The 16,242-nt window shown below is 42.7% G+C and overlaps 1 protein-coding gene across 4 annotated transcripts in view; it reads right to left on the bottom strand.

Moving 5' to 3' along the window:
• Positions 1-14,746, bottom strand: part of xkrx (XK related X-linked) — a 28,624-nt gene extending 13,878 nt beyond the window's left edge. The window contains exons 1-2 of one of the 4 annotated variants that reach the window (XM_078211482.1): positions 14,187-14,222; positions 8,647-8,723 (exon numbers count right to left, since the gene is read on the bottom strand). The gene's annotated coding sequence lies outside the window, so the exon portion shown is untranslated. Of the gene's footprint in view, positions 1-8,646; positions 8,724-14,159 lie in introns of all 4 variants that reach the window. The other 3 variants (XM_078211480.1, XM_078211483.1, XM_078211481.1) reach the window with 3 other exon arrangements.
• Positions 14,747-16,242: the final 1,496 nt, after the last annotated feature.

Here is a 16,242-nt window from a genome sequence, read left to right as displayed (position 1 = left end):
CTACCTTCATCAACACACTTAGTTACCTCCTCAAAAAATTCTATCAAATTTGTGAGGCACGACTTGCCCTTCACGAATCTGTGCTGACTATCCCGGATTAATCCGCATCTTTCTAAATGGTCGTAAATCCCATCCCTAAGGACCTTTTCCATCAATTTACCAACCACCGAAGTAAGACTAACCGGTCTATAATTACCAGGGTCATTTCTATTCCCTTTCTTAAACAGAGGAACAACATTCGCCACTCTCCAGTCCTCTGGCACAATCCCCGTGGACAGTGAGGACCCAAAGATCAAAGCCAAAGGCTCTGCAATCTCATCCCTTGCCTCCCAAAGAATCCTAGGATATATTTCATCAGGCCCAGGGGACTTATCGACCTTCAGTTTATTCAAAACTGCCAGGACATCCTCCCTCCGAACATCTATTTCCTCCAGCCTATTAGCCTGTAACACCTTCTCTTCCTCAAAAACATGGCCCCTCTCCTTGGTGAACACTGAAGAAAAGTATTCATCCATCACCTCGCCTATCTCTACTGACTCCATACACAAGTTCCCACTACTGTCCTTGACCGGCCCTAACCTCACCCTGGTCATTCTTTTATTCCTCACATAAGAGTAAAAAGCCTTGGGGTTTTCCTTGATCCGACCCGCCAAGGACTTCTCATGTCCCCTCCTCGCTCTCCGAAGCCCCTTTTTCAGCTCATTCCTTGCTAACTTGTAACCCTCAATCGAGCCATCTGAACCTTGCTTCCTCATCCCTACATAAGCTTCCCTCTTCCTTTTCACAAGACATTCCACCTCTTTCGTGAACCATGGTTCCCTCACTCGGCCATTTCCTCCCTGCCTGACAGAGACATACCTATCAAGGACACACAGTATTTGTTCCTTGAAAAAGTTCCACTTTTCATTAGTGCCTTTCCCTGACAGTTTCTGTTCCCAACTTATGCCCCCTAATTCTTGCCGAATCGCATCATAATTACCTCTCCCCCAATTGTAAACCTTGTCCTGCCGTACGGCCCTATCCCTCTCCATTGCAATAACAAAAGACACCGAATTGTGGTCACTATCTCCAAAGTGCTCTCCCACAACCAAATCTAACACTTGGCCCGGTTCATTTCCCAGTACCAAATCCAATGTGGCCCCACCTCTTGTCGGCCTAGCCACATATTGTGTCAGGAAACCCTCCTGCACACACTGCACAAAAACTGCCCCATCCGAACTATTCGACCTACAAAAGTTCCAATCAATATTTGGAAAGTTAAAGTCCCCCATGACAACTACCCTGTGACCCCCACACATATCCATAATCTGCTTAGCAATTTCTTCCTCCACATCTCTATTACTATTTGGGGGCCTATAGTAAACTCCTAACAATGTGACCGCTCCTTTCCTATTTCTAACTTCAGCCCATATTACCTCAGTGTGCAGATCCCCCTCGAAGTGCCTTTCCGCAGCCGTGAAACTATCCTTGATTAACAATGCTACTCCTCCACCTCTTTTACCAGCTTCCCTACACTTACTGAAACATCTATACCCCGGAACGTCCAACAACCATTCCTGTCCTTGTTCTACCCACGTCTCCGTAATGGCCACAACATCGTAGTCCCAAGTACCAATCCACGCCCCAAGTTCATCTACCTTGTTCCGGATGCTCCTTGCATTGAAGTAGACACACTTCAACCCACCTTCCTGTCTACCGGTACCCACCCTTGACCTTGATACCTTCCCCAATACCTCACCACCTTCAACACTGACTTCTGGACTACAACTCCTTTTCCCACTCCCCTGACAAATTAGTTTAAACCCCCATGAAGAGCCGTATCAAATTTCCCTCCCAGGATATTGGTGCCCCTCTGGTTCAGGTGCACCCCGTCCTGTTTGTACAGGTCCCACCTTCCCCAGAATGTGACAATCTGGGATAACCAGCCCATCAAAAAGTCATGACTGCCAAACCGGTGGTGGGAGAATCCAGAACTTGGGATCATAGTTTGAGGATAAGGGATAAGCCTTTTAGGATGGAGGTGAGGAGAAATTTCTTCAGCCAGAGAATTGTGAATCCAGAATTCACTACCACAGAAAGTGATTGCGACCAAAACATTGTGATTTCAAGAAGAAATTAAATATGGCTCTTGGGGCTAAAGGGATATGAGGGGGAAGGCAGGATTAGGATATTGAATTTGATGATCAGTTATGATCAAAATGAATGGCAGAGCAGGCTCAAAGGGGTGAATGACCTACTGCTGCTTCTACTTTCTACGTAAACATAATCAGAAAGTCAAAATTGCAACAATTTCAAATTAATAAAATCTCAAAACTATCATAGATCATAGAGAGAGGAGAAAAGGCAGGTATTACATTTTAGGGTTGCTTTTACACTGCATTATATGGTTTTCATTATTAAGCTTACTCTCATTGTTCATTTGCCTATGACTTTGAGGATATCTTCACCAGGTAAGGTAATATCTAGGTAAGCTTTAGGTAACATGTCCAAGATAACAAACAGAAAACCTTTCAAATAACTAATTTAACCACTAGAACCACTTGAGTCACCATTGGAATCCTCTCTCATTTTCAGTAACCAAAATGGTACTGCAACTTCAGAGGTTTTTGTAAAGGTTTAAACTATTGAGTAAATTTACTGCAGAAGAATTTAATAACTAATACAACACATATATTAGAATTTATACCATCTAACTGCTCAAAAATAATTGTTCACTATATACAATTCTTGAATTAACATTTTCTTTTCATATTTCTCAATATTGTTGGAATTGAACCAAAACCCCTGAAGGTTTCAAACAAATTCTCTCAACTTGGCTTCACTTAATTAAATTCAGGTACACACCTTGCATATTTAAATAAATGGGAGCCAGATTCCAAAGCAAACAATTATAATAAGTGAACAAGTATGTGCTTGCTTGAACACGGCTGACATCGCCCTTGAAACTTATAAAACAATTCAAAAATTCCTTACAATATTTGTATCAATCTAATCTGGATATGGAATTTGACTACAGGTGGTTTTTTACCTATTTGTGTATTAAAATTTAAAGAGAGCAGCTAAGTCAAAACAAAATTGTTTTATTTTTTGTTACATTTTCTGTTACTGCCCCATCTGGATGAGGATTTTCCCAATGTTGCACTTAAAGATTGAAAATACAATACATTTTTTGGTGCTCCTGGGTTGGAAAACACAACAATGTTGGATGACCATAGTAAATGGTAGACGGCACAGTGGCACACAGTGGTTAGCATTGCTGCCTCACAGCGCCAGGGACCTGGGTTCAATTCCAACCTCGGGTCACTGTCTGTGTGGAGTGTGCACATTCTCCCCATGTCTGCATGGGTTTCCTCTGGGTGCTCCGGTTTCCTCCCACTGTCCAAAGATGTGCGGGTTATGTCGATTGGCCATGGTAAAATGTCCATTAGTGTCAGGGGGATTAACAGGATAACTACGTGGGATTGTGAGGATAGGGTCTGGGTGGGATTGTTTTGCGCTGTAATGTTCTATGCAGTAGTGGACTCGTCAACGTTAAGAGCATTCAAATGGTTATTGGATAAACATATGGATGATATTGGAATAGTGTAGATTAGAGAGGCTTTAGATTGGTTCCACTGGTCGGCGCAACATCGAGGGCCGAAGGGCCTGTACTGCGCTGTAATGTTCTATGTTCTAAATCCTTGTACGTAAATACTCTATCATTTTTTAAATTGAGTTGACTCTAATCGAACTGAAGTATTGTGGTCAGAATACATAGTAAATTAAGTTGTATAACATGACTATAACTAATTTAGTACAAGATAATGTTTTTAAAATATTTTTTTAATTGGGGAATGAACTATCATTTATGGCAGCTACTTGAAACTTAGGTAAACCACAGGGTGCTCTCCTAGGGTCAATTATTTTTCTCCGTTGAGTACTGATGACTTGGAATGTGAATGCTTCAAATATGGGTAGTTAGAAGTTGTATCCTGCCAAAAAACCTTCCTGAGAATTTCTATTTAGTGGCGATGTTACCTATCTGTAACATCACCACTCAAAATTATGTTGGACAGATAAGCTGAAATATTCCTCTGGTTAATTGATCAGTTTGATGGGAAAACCTGGTTCATAAATCACAAGTTCAGAAATATAACTTCTACGTCGGAGATGAAAGTGATAAATGTAAGACAGATGGAAAATCCTGATTGAGAAACTGGTAATAACTCTGATGTAAATACATTTCAAACAAGCTTGGAATTTAAAGGATAAGTTACCTTCATGGTCAAAGTTGATAGTGGGAAAAAAACGTAAACAATGAGTGACCGATTTCTGGACCTCTTGGTAGAGTTAAGGTGCCTATTATTATCTCCATTAAAGAAGCTAAGCCATGAGCTACCAATTTCAGGAAAAAAGGTTGTAAAACTCCATTAGAAATAGAAATTGTTCATATTTTAAAAAATTCATTCAAGGGATGTGAGCACAGCTGGATGGACCAGCATTTGTTGTCCATCGCTAATTGCCCTGAATGGTTTGCTGGCCATTTCAAAGGGCAGTAAGAGTCAACCACATTGTTGTGAGGCTGGAGTCACATGTAGGCCAGACCAGGTAAGGATGGCAGATTTCCTTCCATAAAAAGGACATTAGTGAACCAGATGGGTTTTTACAACAATTGACAATGGTTTTATGGTCATCATTAGACTTCAATTCCAGATTTTTATTTAATTCACACTTCACCATCTGCTGAGGTGGGATTTGAACTTGGGTCCCCAGAGCAGCACCCTGGGTCTTTGGATTGCTAGTCCAATAACAATACTACTATCCCATCACCTCCCTTAACACCACTGCCTCTCTGAGTCGCAGAATCAAAGAATTGTGTTGAAAGTAAAATAATCTGTTTGCATTTCAGTTTAAACCATCTCTCAAAGTATGGCAAGTTACCACATAATGATTCAGGTTGAGCCTTGATTAGAGGGTACTTTTGTTTACATAGTTTGCATGTGTTTGCTGACAGAAATAAATAGTTCAAAGAACAAACAAAGAACAAAGAACAATACAGCACAGGAACAGGCCCTTCGGCCCTCCAAGCCCGCGCCGCTCCCCGGTCCAGGATTGAATCCTGAATCCAGGATCCCCGTCCAATTTTCCAGTCTATCTACATACCAATATCCTATCCACCGAGCTGTCCCTCACAGCTACGATGCTTTGTTCATTACAACCTATTAACTTACCCCCACCCCCCCATTCCAGACCATGTGATCTCCAGGGAGAGGCGAAAACCCAGAGTGAAAAACCCCAGGGCCAATATGGGGAAAAAAAAAAATCTGGGAAATTCCTCTCCGACCCCCTGAGGCGATCGAAACGAGTCCAGGAGATCACAATGGCCCCGATCGGAAAATGCTTCCCAACCCTAGTCATTTCCACTTCCACGAACACCATATGAATTCCCTGCCCCCGAGACAGGTTCCCAACTATCCGCAGTCTCACTCTGTACTGGCACCAGCAAGATCATCGTAGAATGAAGCCTTGAAACGAGAAACCAGGAACAATTAGCCCGCGCCGCTCCCTGGTCCAAACTAGACCACTCTTTTGTATCCCTCCATTCCCACTCCGTTCATATAGCTGTCTAGATAAGTCTTAAACGTTCCCAGTGTGTCCGCCTCCACCACCTTGCCCGGCAACACATTCCAGGCCCCCACGACCCTCTGTGTGAAATATGTCCTTCTGATATCTGTGTTAAACCTCCCCCGCTTCACCTTGAACCTATGACCCCTCGTGAACGTCACCACCGACCCGGGGAAAAGCTTCCCACCGTTCACCCTATCTATGCCTTTCATAATTTTATACACCTCTATTAAGTCTCCCCTCATCCTCCGTCTTTCCAAGGAGAACAACCCCAGTTTCCCCAATCTCTCCTCATAACCAAGCCCCTCCATACCAGGCAACATCCTGGTAAACCTCCTCTGTACTCTCTCCAAAGCCTCCACGTCCTTCTGGTAGTGTGGCGACCAGAACTGGACGCAGTATTCCAAATGCGGCCGAACCAACGTTCTATACATCTGCAACATCAGACCCCAACTCTTATACTCTATGCCCCGTCCTATAAAGGCAAGCATGCCATATGCCTTCTTCACCACCTTCTCCACCTGTGACGTCACCTTCAAAGATCTGTGGACTTGCACACCCAGGTCCCTCTGCGTCTCTACACCCTTTATGGTTCTTCCATTTATCGTGTAGCTCCTCCCTACATTATTCCCACCAAAATGCATCACTTCGCATTTATCAGGATTGAACTCCATCTGCCATTTCCTTGCCCAAATTTCCAGCCTATCTATATCCTTCTGTAGCCTCTGACAATGTTCAGTTTGAGAACAGATAGAAACAGTTGCAGGTTTGTCCTTGGGTAGGCTGCAACTATGAGTGAGGAGAGCCAAAGTAAATGATTGTCAGTCAGGTCTTCATTTAAGCAGCAAAAATACTAAATTTATCCGTCACTGTATGGAATGGGGGGGGGGGGGGGGTGGAAGCGGGGGCTCAATTTCAGTTGGATTTGGAGGGGAAAAGCAGCTGGAAGATTTGCTCTAGCTTGGAAGGAATTTACAGTGGACCTCACAGAACCTCATGGCAGAAAGCAGTTAGCAGAGTTAATTTGGAAAGCTGTGGGAAGATAATTGGATATCTGTCAGCAACCCTAAGCAGCTGGTGCATTCAAAGTCAGGAGTTCTATAAAGAAAAAAGTGGAGGAGTGTATAACCAAAAAAGGAGCCTACTTGGAGGATAGCTGGAACACCAGGAATTCCAGAGGACTGTGGCATAACTCTGAGTTGGCTCCAAGAAAAGTGAATGAACCTTCAGGATTGCATAAGGCAAGAGAACGATTGGTTGGATGGGTGGTGGAAAGAGTAAACCTTAGAATAGAGTTTAAAGCGCAAGTCTTTAAAAGCTATAGTGTTAGTGATGCTTGCTTTGTTTAATTTCTCTTTGCATAAAATATTGTTTTTGTTTAACGAAGTAAAATCTTGAGGCATAGTTCAAACAGTTAATTGCTGGGTGTTTGAATTTCTTTCAATAGTCCCCAAGAGGATAATTCCACTTGTAACATAATCAACATGAAAAAAAACACAATTAATCAACATTTTTGTAATCCTCAATAATTATAATATCAATGGGACTAACCAAATATGCTTCTATGATCTACGCTTCTGTCACTAGAACAGCAATTTAACTAGATAAATATAGTCAATGTAGATTAAGTTTTACTTAATCTGCTTGTTTTTGCTCTTGCTTTCTTGATATGATACGCCTCTTAGCGAGCCTACGATTTCCCCAATGTCAAGAGCTCTGTAGTTAGAAATCACTTCCTTTCAGCTCTGTAAACTGACAATCCAATGCTGCAAAGGAAGTGAGGCATTTCATGCATGCAACATCTGTATAAACATGTTTCTGGTGAGCAATACATACAGCTATCAAGGTTTTCAGTTTTTGATTCAATCCTCAGTGAACATTTGTAGCCACTCCTTCATCCCAACTTCCCATACATATCCAAACTGCAATATATCAGTTAGTTAATGGAGGCGCATAATTCTGAGGTCCCCATCATCATAGAAGGCAGTCTTCAGCCAATTTGATAATATACCATCAAGTTATGGTTGAATGTGCAAGACACATCAATGGATCTGGGTCTCTATATCATCCTGGTTGTAGTGTAGTGTAGTCAATCTATTCTCCAGAACTAGCCATGCCTCTAGCTAATGTAAAGACAAAATAGTGTAGAGGCTGGAATCTGAAACAAAAACAGAAAATGCTGGAAAATCTCAGCAGGTCTGACAGCATCTGTGCAGAGAGAATAGGGCCAACGTTGAGTCAGGATGACCCTTCAGAGCCACATGGATGAGGCTACACCCATAACGCGACGCTTGTACAGCTCCAGTGTCCTGTCCCTGTCGCCCTTCTCGTCAGATGTCTGCAAACCGAGCAAGGCCCTGAAGGCACATCCTGACTTTTGAACGCCACCACTGGCCCAGATGTGTTCTCGACTGGCATGTTTCTCTGCTGGCGCCATGGAGAAACGGGCCTGGTTGTGGTTTGGATTGGGGGGGGGGGGGGGGGGGTCAGACCTTCATCTGCATTGCTTTAGCAGGATGCAAATTGCTTTCACGTCAGTCTGCAGCAGGATTTCTGATCCACCACAACAAATTGCATTGGAAGATCCCGCTATCATTTCACACCAACATGGATGCTATTTTTTTGACCCCCCCCACCCCCCCCCGTGAATTCTCCTCCCCACCTGTCATTGATCCTGCGAGTGGGGGAATGGGAGAATTCCACCCAACTGTTTTCAGAGGTCTTTAATAAGTTCATGCTTCAATACAAGTACTCACATACATCACAATCTAGCAGGAATACAGCACACATGGCTCACAACTCTCTATATTTCACCTTTGATCTCTACATTCTATGCATACGACTGCTAAATTAGAGCACGAAAGATACATAAAGTGACATTGGAATATGTGTCTAACAACATACATCTCAATCTCTTGCAAGGATTCTGTGACTATGATTATGGACCCACTTTATTTTATTACTATAAACACCAGTGACCAACCAAACATCTCCCAGATCATTAAATGAGTTTCCCACATTTCATCAGCTCCTTATCCTTACCTTATGCCAATTTACAGAATATATCCCATGTTCAGTAGAAAGCTGCTTTATCTCATTCTGTTCTGCTTCAATGGCTGCTATTAAATGTCAAGGGGAGATAGTTAGATTCTCTCCTGTTGGAGATGGTCATTGCCTGACACAAATGTTACTTGCTACTTAACAGCCCAATCCGGAATGTTGTTCAGGTCTTTCTGAATATGGACACTTATGTATCTAAGGCATTGCAAATAGTACTGAACACTGAGTGAAGATTCCCCACTTCTGACTGCATGATGCAGAGATGGTGATTGATGAATCAGCTGAAGATGGATAGGCCTAGGACATGACTCAGAGATGATTTTCCTCCAACACCCACAAAAATCTTGTGTGTTAGATATGAATTCAGCCAGTGGAGAGTGTCTCCTTCTGCCCCCAATTAATATTGCTACAGTTCCTTGATGAAACACTCAGTCAAATGCTGCGTTGGTGTCAAGGGCATTCACTCTCACCTCCCCTCGTGATTCAACTCTTTTGACCATGTTTGGACTAAGGCTGAAATGATATCATGAGCTGGGTGGAACCCAAGCTGAGAATCAGTAAGCAGGTTATTGCTGTGGAAGTGCTGCTTAACAGCACTGTTAACAACACCTCCCGTCACTGCGTTGATAATTAGAAGTTTTCCAATGGAGGGGTAATTGGCTGGATAGTATTTGTCTAGCCTTTTGTGGACAGGGCATACCTGGGCAATTTTCCACATTATTGGATGGATGCCAATGCTGTAGCTTTACTGGAACAGGGGGGATGTAGCTTGTTTTGGAGCACAAGTCTGGAGTACTATAAACAAGATGTTGTCAGAGTTCATAGTCTTTGCAGCATCTAGTGTCCTCAGCAATTTCTTGATATCATCTGGAGTGAATCGAATTGGCTGATGATTGACATTTGTGGTGCTGGTGACCCAAGGAGACTGAGATGGATCATCCTCTCAGCAATACTGAAGATTGTTGCAAATGCTTCATCTCATCTTTTACAATGATGTGTCGGCTCCCTCATCAATAAGCCTCCCCATCCGGTTAGTTGTTTATTGTTCATTACCACTACAACTGGATGTGGGAGGAAAACAGAGCTTTAATCTGACCCATTGGTTCTGGGAATGCTCTATCATGCTGCTTCCACTGTTTGAGTAGTCCTGTTTTCTAGCATTATCAGGTTGACACCTAATTTTTGATATGCCTGGTGCTGCTCCTGGCATATCTTCCTGCATTCTTCATTGAACCAGGGTTGATTCCTTGGCTTGATAGCAATGGTAGATTGAGGGATAAGCCGGGCCATGAGATCGCAGATTGTGGTTGATTATAATTCTGCTTCTGCTGTTGGCCCACAATGCCTCATAGATGTCCAAATATGAGCTACTAGACCTGTTCCGAATCTATCCCACGAAGCAGAGTGGGAATGCCACACAACATGCTGATGAGAATCCTCAGTGAAGAGAGGGCTTTTATCTTCACAAGGACTGTGTGGTGGTCCTCCAATCAGCACTGTCATGGACAGACCCGTCTGCAACAGGTCGATTGGTGAAAACTTTCCTCATGTTGGTTCTCTCACTATTGCCACTGGCATTTCTGGCAAAATACCCTTTACAACTCAGCTAGCTCAGTCAGTAGCAGGACTACTGAGTCACTCTTGGTGATGAACATTGAAGCCCTCAACCCAGATTATAGTCTCTGCCTTCCCCACCCTCAGCTTCCTCCAAGTGATTTTCAACATAGAAGAGTATGAATTCATCAACTAAGAGAGAAAAGTAGGTAGTAATCATGGGGGGAGGGTCCCTTTCTGATATTTAACCTGATGCCATGAGACTTTGGGGTCCAGAGTCAATGTTGAGGCATTCCATGACAACTCCCTCCCAACTGTATGCCACTGTGGTGCCATCTCTGCTGGGCAGGGCATATCCAGAGATGGTGATACCTGGAACATTGGTTGTAAGGTATGGTTCAGCAAGTATATTGCTTGAATAGCCTGTGGGACTGGTCAACTGGTCCCTTGCAATAATGGCCCAAGTCCCCAAATGTTATTAAGGAGGACTTTGCAAGGCCTAAAGGGCAGAATGTTATTGTTTCTGGTGCCTAGATCAATTCCAGGTGGTCCGTCCAGTTTTATTTCTTTGACTTTCTGTAGAGCTTGCTAGGCCATTTAAGAGGACAGTCAAGAGTCAACTACATTACTGTGGGTCAGGAGACGCATGAAAAAAAACAGATTTGCTTTCCTAAAGAAAGAACAGTTTTGGTCCCCTTATCTGAGGAATGATATACTGGCATAGGAGACAGTCCAGTGAAGATTCACTAGATTGATCCTGGGTATGGAAGAATTTTCTTATGAGCAAAGGTTGAGTAGGTTGGGACTGTACTCACTGGAGTTTAGAAGAATGAGAGGTGACCTTATTTAGACATGAGGATTCTCAAGGGGTTGAGAGGGTAGATGTGAGAGATTGCTTCCCCTTGTGGGAGAGTCTAGGACCAGAGGGCATAACTCAGAGTATGGGGTCACCCGTTTAAAACAGGGATGAGGGAGCATTTGTCCTCTCAGAGGGTGGTGAATCTGTGGAATTTTATACCGCAGAGTGCTGTGAAGGCTGGGTTGTTAAATATGTTCAAGGCTGAGATAGACAGGTTTTTAATCAGTAAAGAAATCTAGGGCTGTGGGATATAGAGTTGAGGATTATCATTTCAGATCAATCATCAGGTCTCATTGAATGCTGCAGCAGACTCAATGGCCTCCTTCTGCTTCTGCATCTTATGGACCAGGTCGGAGACTAGATTTCAATTCCAGATTTTGATTAATTGAATTTGAATGGAATTGAATCCCAGAGCATTAGGTCAGGCCTTTAGATTACAAGTCTAGTAGCATTACCACTACACCACTGTCTCTCTTTGATCATCTGATGTTCCTTTGCTACTTTAACAGCAATAGCGATTAAAAAATGTTAAACATTCATCCATTATCATCAACAACAGTAATTTCTGGCCAAAATTGCTCTTAACTCTGTCGAAAGATTTATTTTCTTACTCTGAAAACAGAAACCATTCCACAGAAAACATGACAAGAAACTCAACAAGGCCAGCAGCTCTCAGCTTGCAACTCCCAGAAATATTTTAATGACTGACTCCAAGATTAACCATTCCAACTGTAGCATGACTTGCTGTCTGGAAGTCCTGTCTGTGAAGGAAAAAGGGTGACCGTACTAAACCCGAAACCCATTATCGGGATGTTTATACAAGAAATGTTTAGGTCATTTATGTTTGTCAAACAACCAGTGTTCACTATTCCAGACACCGTCACTTAAAATTATAGAATCCCAACAGTGCAGAAGGAGACCATTCAGCCCATCGAGACTGCACCAACAACAATCCCACCCAGGCCCTCTCCCTGTAATCCCAGGTGTTTACCCTGTCAGTCATTCTTCTCACCCCTCCAAGGAATATTTAGTCTGCATCTTCTTTAAACCATTGGTAATGGAACTATCACTTTGCTTCCATCCTTTCCACTAGAAACATAGAAAAACTACAGCACAATACAGGACCTTCAGCCCACAACGTTGTGCCGAACATGTCCCTACCTTAGCGATTAATAGGCTTACCTATAACTCTCTAACTTACTAAATGGAAGGATTCTTACAGACAGTATATTGTTTTCATTTACAGAATTTTAAAAATATATTAAAACCTAGTAAGGTTGCAAATGATCACGTGAATGGCACAGGCAGATGTACCACAAGTGCAAAGACAAGTAGGAGATAGAGAGTGATGCAGACAAAAAGACGAGGCAGAAAAAACGTGTCCACTCCAAGGATAATCTAGGGAAATGAAAGTATTTAAGATGATGTTCCGCAACCATCCAACCCCACTCACACAGACGATACTTAGAGGGCGGCGCAGTGGCAGAGTGGTTAGTGCTGCTGCCTCACAGCGCCAGGGCCCCAGGTTCAATTCCGACCTCGGGTCACTGTGTGGAGTTTGCACTTTCTCCCTGTGGCTGCGTGGGTTTCCTCTGGGGGCTCCGGTTTCCTCCCCAGTCCAAAGATATGGAGGTTAGGTTGATCGGCCATGCTAAATTGACCCTAGTGTCAGGGGGATTAGCAGGGTAAATGAGAGTTACTGAGATAGAGCCTGCGTGGGGTTGTGGTCGGTGCAGACTTGATGGGGTGAATGGCCTCCTTCTGTACTGTAGGAATTCCATGATCTTTGTCCTCTATATATCATTATGAGAATTGCAGAAGTAGTAAACTATCAGTTGAAGTAGGTCATAAAGTAGGGGATGAATAGAGACAACTATGGAACCATTGCAATGCATAATTACAAAAATCATGTGATTTCTTTTCCGTGTATGATTGCTACCTCATGCAACAGGCCAACTCATTTTGGAAGAAAGCCCTGATCAGCACCAGCTCTACACAGCCAGAAGTACTTAACACCAGTTCTGGTCAAAGGTCCATTTTCAACCTGAATCCAAGCAAGTTTTCATAATTACTGTAATTTAAAAGTCTGAAATGTTACTGCCTGAAGCAAAAGGGGTGCAACTTGCAGCAAGAGACACTTTAAGAAGCACGTTGGTTTAAACACTGTCTGTAAGCATTATCATCTCAATGGGTATTATATTTATCTGAACTTATTTTCATACAAATCAAGATAACAATTCCATAAAGTGATGAACCAAGAGACCATTATTAAAAGTAGCAAAGTGAAAACAGCTTGTACAATAGTCACAATGTGTAAATGATTGATTAGATTTTGCCAGTGAACGATGAGAGTTTCTATTCTATATAAATTTCACAATTCATGAGTGCTTATAGACCAAACCTTACAATAAGGTGTTTTTCAAGAGCTAGGAAGCATTATTTTGGAGGCCAATATATTAGATAATTAATTTAAGAGACTGATGATAACGTTGAGAGCATATTTAAGCTACTACATATTGCACACATTTATTGTTCAAATTAGGAATAAACTCCGTCCTGACTGTCTCAATCAAATTAATTTAGTCACCAGTTGCTTAAAATCTGCCAACTGTAAAAAGTGTAAAGGTAACCAAAATGTGCATTTTTTTCTGCTCAATTTCAACTGGTGGCAGTAGGTGGAGAATGCGATTCACGAGTCACCAACAACCTTTGGAGTTCGCAGTAAACACCAGCAATGAGTATATTTTCATATTTGGACATTCACACAACTGGTTGGTTCACTGAGTCTGTTGACAGTATTTTGCATATTGACATAATGAACACGTCTCCAAGGTTTCAATAAGAGTGGCCAGAACTTTTCCTCAAGACACCGGAGCGCTCTAACATGATACCTCACCCAACTTGGCAAAGAGGCTGCATTTGCCAAGCATAATTCAAGATTAAGCAGCTTCACAGACAATTGAGCCAGCCTTCTTCCCTGTTTAGAAAATAAATAAATACTTTGCGACGCTCTCAGACTCTTTCCTGGACCGGACAGGCGAAAGGCAATGCTATATGAAAGTGTTGTAGCAGACACACTTACAGAAACAGTTCTAGCGCGCACACTTACTCAGTGCCAGCGGGTACTCTGTTACAGGATCCACCTCAGCCCACACAGCGTCACTTCAGCGCAGGCTCCAGTGACACCGCTCCCAGTCAGCCAGAGGACAGAGATACTCCAGCCGGAGCGGGGGAGGGGACTCAGATAAATATTCTTCAATAAATAAACTCCAGCCAGTCCGCACGGTATTGTTGTGGCATTTTTTTTCTTGCTTCTGGTTTCGAAACTTTTTTTTTGGCAAGTTACAAACTTTGGAAAAACTCCGCCTTACCGGATTAGGAAAGTTCAAGCTTGCAAAAGAGAGGTTCCGGCTGCCTGGATGCGGCCCAGTAAGAGTTAATAGCTCACACTGTGTTACCTCACCTGATTGGAGAGATATCAAGTTGTGTTTGCTTGGTACATGTAGCCTTTGCATTAAATTGCTGCCACTTCACCATATTGTTATCAGTATCTGCGGGCCAGCAACTTTAGTGTATCACTGACATTCTGAGCTGAAAGATGAATTCTTTTTCTCTCTCTCTCCACATGGTGCCAGACCTGTTAGGTGTTCCTGTTTGCTTCAGTGACGTAGGACAAGGTTTGCATTTTCTGCAAAGGTGTTTCCTTTCGAGAAAGCCTTACAAGTTTGAAAATAAAAAACAGTTCAAAAGTGACGATGAGGAAGCCACTTGAACTTTGGCCAACTGTAGGACATTATATAAAAATGGGTATTGGTTGCCCACTCTTCATGCTAATTGGAAAGGAAAAATCAGGAAAGGCTGATCATGTTAATTCAATAGAATAAATTTACAACATAATGCTCTCACAAAGTTTATACATTGATTTTGTTACTGCTTGGAATGGTGGATGCTGTATTTGCAAAGGTCAGGTTAGTAACTAAGGCAGTTAGTAACAGAGAGAACTAAAGCACAGTGGTTAGCCCTACTGCCTCACAATGCCAGGGACCCAGGTTCAATTCCAGCCTTAAGTGGCTGTCTGTGTGGAGTGTCCCCGTGTCGGTGTGAGTTTTCTCCGGGTGCGCCAGTTTCCTCCCACAGTCCATAAATGTTCAGATTAGGTAGATTGGTCATGTTAAATTGCCCCTTAGGTTACAGGGATTAGCAGGGTAAATGCGTGGGGTTACGGGGATAGGATAGGAGTGTGGGCCTGGGTAAAATGCTCTGTTGGAGAGTTGGTGTAGACTTGATGGCTGAATGGCCTCCTTCTGCAGTGTAGAAATTCTAGGATGATAGCAAGCTTGGCACCAGAAGCATGGTAGTATTCAGTTGAGTGTCCATTGGTATTGTGTCTGATGAACAAGCCCAAATTGGACCTCAGCATTCTACAATTGAATAAATAATAGAGTCCAAGAGCAGGAAATGGAAAAGTGGAGGCTTTTGTTACTGAGGCAAGGTCAGCAGATTTGGCAGTTAGTTTTGTTTTTCTCAACAATTATCAGGGAAGTGCATTTGTTGCTCAGTGGTGAACAACCCGAGGCCTGGGGGCCACATGTGACCCATCTGAGTGCAGCCCACAAAACATTTTGTTGCCCACGTGCAGGGTTGCCACATTCCACGCTGATTCCCCTCAGTGTAGTTTTTTTTCCTACTGGTATGACGAAAGTGATACACATGTAAAACAAGGGCAAGTAAAGTGAGGTGCATGCTGATTGTGCACAACATTGATTGTGAGAGCCGTGTGCTCCCATTGTGCCCAAGTGTCATTATTTATTTTGTTTTAGATAGTTCTATTCATACATAAATGATTAAGCATTTCTATAATTTATGAAATATTCACTGTGTATTAAATGTATTTAATCTTATTAATGGGGTCATGGTTAGTGAACAAGCCTGATTTCAATCTTGCGGCCCACTGAGATGAAGGAGGGTCACTCGTGCAGCCCAAACACTAGCCTAGGTTGCCTCTCACTGCTGTAGATTATTGGCAATTCGAAGGTGACACCAAATTAATCAGGATGGGCATCAAGTTTAGAAGCTAAACATTTAGGATGATGTATATGTGAAAAGCATTGTGGAAGTGAAAAGAAAAGGACACACTGTTTGTGGTTGAAGATGTCATTTCAGGC

This window comes from Mustelus asterias, chromosome 4, assembly GCF_964213995.1.
Source record: "Mustelus asterias chromosome 4, sMusAst1.hap1.1, whole genome shotgun sequence".
In the NCBI taxonomy this organism is placed as follows: Eukaryota; Metazoa; Chordata; class Chondrichthyes; order Carcharhiniformes; family Triakidae; genus Mustelus; species Mustelus asterias.
The sequence above is the reverse complement of the archived record's forward strand: the minus strand, read 5'-3'. Positions and strand labels throughout refer to the sequence as shown.